Source organism: Hermetia illucens, chromosome 3 (assembly GCF_905115235.1).
Source record: "Hermetia illucens chromosome 3, iHerIll2.2.curated.20191125, whole genome shotgun sequence".
NCBI classification, from domain to species: Eukaryota; Metazoa; Arthropoda; class Insecta; order Diptera; family Stratiomyidae; genus Hermetia; species Hermetia illucens.
In genome coordinates this window covers 157,190,810-157,196,165 of record NC_051851.1, presented here as the reverse complement: position 1 = coordinate 157,196,165, position 5,356 = coordinate 157,190,810, and positions in this window count along the sequence as shown.

Here is a 5,356-nt window from a genome sequence, read left to right as displayed (position 1 = left end):
CGTAGGCGGCAAGCCATTGAATAGGCAATTTATGGGGATAGTACAATGGGCCTAACAATGGCTCAAGTGCTCAGAACTGCAGCTCCCCCTAGTTAACTAAACTAACTAACTAACAGCAACCTTAGCAGCTAACCTAATCTACGGGTAAAACTATAGAACTTAACCTATTGTTGCTGTTAATGCCTTTTGCAGAAAAGCAGGAATTGTGATTATTGGTTCGAATGAAAAGGATTTTCCTCGTTGATCTCAATCCCCGAACACTTCACAGGGTCAGGGCGTAACACAATCTATCGAGGACTTTAACGGGGTATGCAGCCAGGGCGGCATCGATGCGGGATGTCTTGAAGGTTTCGTAAGGGATTTAGTTGGACGGACTTGTATGCTTCGAAAAATGGGCGTTTTTAAATATGGCAAAAGGATTGAGTTTATAGTGATGGAATAACTGAATAATTTGTTCGGTTGGTGAACCAGAATTTCGTGATAGAGTGGTTTCTATCGCAGTGCTTGTCTGACTTGATGGTCCGCTCGCTAGGTATGTAGCCATTCGGGAGGAGAGAATTATCATTTTCCTGTGTGATGGACCCTTGCAGTTCCAGTTCCAGAGGGGAAATGAACGTTTAGCAAGCAATCGTTGAATAATGTTGACAGAAAGGCGCTGAAGGATACATATCATTTTTAAGGTTTTGTGTAAACACAAAACCTTATTAAAGTCGGTTTACTGTCTGTCTGTCTGTCCGTCGCGCGCATTTTTCGCGGAGACAGTTGTAGCGATTGGGACCAAATTTGGTAGAAAGGTAGGAACTGTGAACGCTCACATATACAGTGAGTTACATCCTTTCGGTTAGTACTTTTCGAAGCCGGTCTTAGTTTTGACATTTGTTGGAAAGGTGGGGAGTGCGGGGGCTTCAAAGTGATCATTTTTTTAACGAACCCATTCTCAGAAACTACTCAACTGAAAAATCTGAAAAAAATCAGGGGGCTCCAAAATATCCTCCATACCGATACCTGTTCAAATAAAGTTAATAATAGTACATTACTATAATTTTTAGTAATTGACAGGAAACCCTCCATTAAGTTCACCCTAGAGTCACAATGTAGCAATGTAGGCTACGGCATAGAGCATAATCCTGCCAAATTTGGTGAAAATCGTACTATTTCTAACAAAGTTTTACTAGGTCAAAACTGTCGCTCCTCTGCAAATTCAAGACTATGAATGTCAATATCACTTGAAAGTGGATATTTTCACATAATACATGCATAATGCTAATGGGATAAATGCACACTCAAATCTCGTTATAAAAGAAATACACAAAACCTTTTGTACCTGAAGCGTCCAGCTTCCGGTCTCCCGACCTGTTTAAGCATTATGGAAGGGATTTCGTCATGTCTGGTCGACTTTTTGCCCTCGCTCTCTTCAGTGAACGTTGCGACCATCTTAAGCATGATGAAGTCAACTGGCGCAGTCGAACCAGCAAGTCTGTTTGGGAAAAGAGGGTATTCAATCAGTTCAGTCTGGCTGATTATTTGAGAGCAGGACCGCGAAGATAGAAGGAAGTTAATTGATGCATTAACCTCAGCTTCAAAGAGTTGATCAAGTATGTGAAGAGTAAACTGGTGGATTTTCACGAAATAGTTAGCAAGGACGTTTGCTTTTCGGGAGGATGTTGTTTTCGTTTGCAATCTTGCCAAGTCGCGGGGATATTAGCTGAGCTGCCTGTGTACGTTTGACTTTAGTTCGATATTGAAATCCTTTCGCTAATTGACATATCGAGATCACAGGTCAAGTTCTTAAGGAAAGAGTACTGCCGAGAATAGATATTTTTATATTCAAAAATAGATATTATTCATAATTTTTATGGGTGACCTGGATAGTATCCGGAAGATTGAGTACATTATGAACTTTGTCCGCAAGAACAGTCAGTAACTAATAATGTCAATGGTTGCTTGAAAACCTTTTTATTGGGCTACAATTACCGGAGTAACCAGGCGATATTTGCTGATACTATTCTTCTCGTGAACGGGATTTAAGGTGGCGTTAATACTTGACTTGACATCATGGAGACCATACTTTTGATCACATAGGCTTGCTTGGCATTCAACAACTGGTAGCAATATGTTGTAAATTACTTGTTCTAAAATGGTTGCCCAACTTTCTAAAAGACATAAGCTTGAACAAGTTCGAGTCACCTAAAAACATACCACCGTTCAGGCAATGTTGCTTGCATGATCGGGGAAAAATCCTTTTTGATGTGTTCGCCAGCTAACGTCACCGATTTCGACTTCATCACGAGCTTAAGGGTTTTATTTGGTATATCGCTGTCTGCTGACTTAGGTTTTGCGTGAAACAAAAATCTTATTAGAATCATTTCAATGTCTGTCGGTCACACTCGATTTATTTCGAAACAGCTGAGGCTATCGTCACGAAATTTGGTGACAATATGTGGTCCATGTATCTTTTTGTATATAGCAAGCGGCACCTATCCAAAATCTAGGCCTTAAAATGCATTTCATTTCGATACCTACTCAAATGAAGTTAATAATAAGAAACCCTTCTTAAGTTCATCTTAGAAGCACAAAATCATCATCAACGACGCAACAACCGGTATCCGGTCTAAACCTGCCTTAGTAAGGAACTTCAAACACTCCGGTTTTCTGCCAAGATTCTGTTGACCGCTGAAAGTGATTGCGAGTGTGACATGTTCAAATTCTGATACGGAGCAAAATCCCAAGAAGTTCAGTGTAGTGTGTCTGGTGCTAAGAGAGAATTTGCTACTGCGCTGGTCAGGGAAGTGGAAGACGCCGCAGATCACAATGATTTCAGGAATATGTACAGCATCACGGAAGAGCTTGCATGTGGCCGCAAATTTTTCGATGGTCATGTAGAGGATGTCAACTGTGGGTTTCTCATTTACGATGATGAACAACTGAAGAGGTGGAAAGAACACTTCGTCATCACTAACGGCGCAACAATCAGTATCCGGTCTAGGTCTGCCTTAATACGGAACTGCAAGCATCTCGGTTTTGCGCCGAGGTCCACCAATTCGGTATCCCTAAAAGCTGTCTGGCGTCCTGACCTACGCCATTCCTCCATCTCAGTCAGGGTCTGCCTCGTCTTCTTTTTCTACCATAGATATTGCCCTTAAAGACTTTCCGGGCTGGATCATCCGCTTCCATACGGATTAAGTGACCCGGCCACCGTAACATATTGAGCCGGATTTTATCCACAACCGGACGGTCATGGTATCGCTCATGTATGTATACGTAAAAAAATATAACCCACTTTATGCGTGAGCGTTCACATTTCCCACATTTTCACCAAAATTGGTGTTAATCGCTATAACCGTCTCCGAGTGCATGTGACAGACAGACACACAGACAGACCTGTGAGTAGTTGCCAAATCTCCCATCAGGCGTGACCCCAGTTAGCGGATAGGGCATACATATTGATGTATAAATATGTGTTCATGCACTTTCTTTTCTGACTGTGCATGGGCTAAAGTTTGTTTACCTCTGGTGCGTGGACCAAAATGGCTATGGAAAAGATACCCAGAATATAAAACCGTTATGGAATACAAAAGAAGGAGGAAACTTACTGTGCAGGTGCTCGGAATCCCAGTACCGGCGGCTTATGGGAGTGAGCAAGCGGACTCCCGGTCGCCAATATCCCTCGATCGCCTTGTCGCGGTGGTGGACAACCTGGCCAGCTTGGCATATAATGCTGAAAGTGGTTTGGATCTAGAGAAGGAGGTATTCAAGCGAAGTACTACCTTACCGAAAACACCGGTAACAAGACCAAACAAAGACGACAAAAGCCTTGATAACATCCACCGCATATGTTCTAGATGCGCTACAGTAGGAGGTAATCTAAGAATGAGAAGGATCATTCAAAAGAAGCTCGTCAACTATATCAACAATATCAAAGACGGTAAAGGATAAGGTACAGGCAAGGTGAATAAACGGCACCGGGAGACGCTGTACTCACTTTGGCTTGCCGAACGTGATACAGTAGGTGAATGCTCCAAAGGTCTAATAAGGGCGATCAGACCCGAGCCTGCACGGGGACTCATCTGAAGTGGCAATTTGGTCACGAAACCTCACCAGGGGTATAATAGTACCATGGGAACCGGGATAGCCCCTGGATTCTCTTACTTCGGGTGAACTACCGTTGTATATGAGTACAGCTCGGTTGTTTGCGGTTGGCCCCCTAGTGGGAGCTTCATGGGGGTTGTTGGTTACGCTCAAGCGAGAAGAGACCTTCGGGTCTCAGTGTGGTGTTGCATTTCAACACGGGTGCCGTACTCCTTAGTTCGGTAGAGATTTATGTAGGTCTTGCATCTACCAGTATGAATGCTAAGCCATGCACTTGGTATAGACTGGTACCCTTATTGTTTGTCACAGCGGGGCTCTGATCGTGGTCACAAAACCAATAAGACCGTGGGATTAAGTCTCCATGACAGGTACCCATGTAAAACACTCAAGGACTCTCTATCCTTTTTTGTAAGGATTCGGCATTATTTCACAAGGGAATACCATCTATTTAGACTAGGGATCGGGTAGATTGGACATTATTTTTGAAAACTGTGCCTCCTTTGATTCTGAAGCGAAGTAAGTACCAGGTGAGGACGTAATTGATAAAAGATTTTCTCTCTCTCGATCATGTCGGCCGGGGTTCACGAGATGTTTTGGTCCGCAAACACGATCGAGTCGTTTATTTTTTTGTATTCTTACATTTTGTCCGAGGCATACTGCTAATCACCAGTTAGTTTCTTCTTGCACTGTAACCCTGCCTAAAACGCATGATTTTAGTTGAGAGGAGAGGAAGTGCTAAAGGATCCGACCCATTTTCTCGAATCGGCCAACAAAGACGCTGTCTTTTTGGAGCTGCATTTCGGTCCAGGCGAACGCCTTTTTTTGCGGGTTTGTTGGTCACCTCTGAGTGATTGACTATAGTCAACTTGGACGTTCATTTCCATTATCTACAACTTCCTGATGGTTGCCATTTCGAGATTATCTAATTTCCTAATTTGCTCACTAGATAGACAATCTACCTCTGAGTTTTATAGAGAGACCGGTTATAGTAAGTTTATCCGAAATCCATAATTCCAATCGATTTTAAGAATGATTGACGTCTGGAGATACACATATTCCCAAAAAATAGCTATTAGTCTTTACGTGCACTTTTTCAGGCGAGCAAACAATATACTATGAACTACTCCAGCCATTCGTCCACCACATTCGAAACATCAGACCACCTTAATCTAACGCTTTCCAAAACGCATAGGAGTTGTATAGACCTGTGGTCTCTGCATCTATACATACGGAATAATATTACATTAGATCTTGAGATCTTCCGACT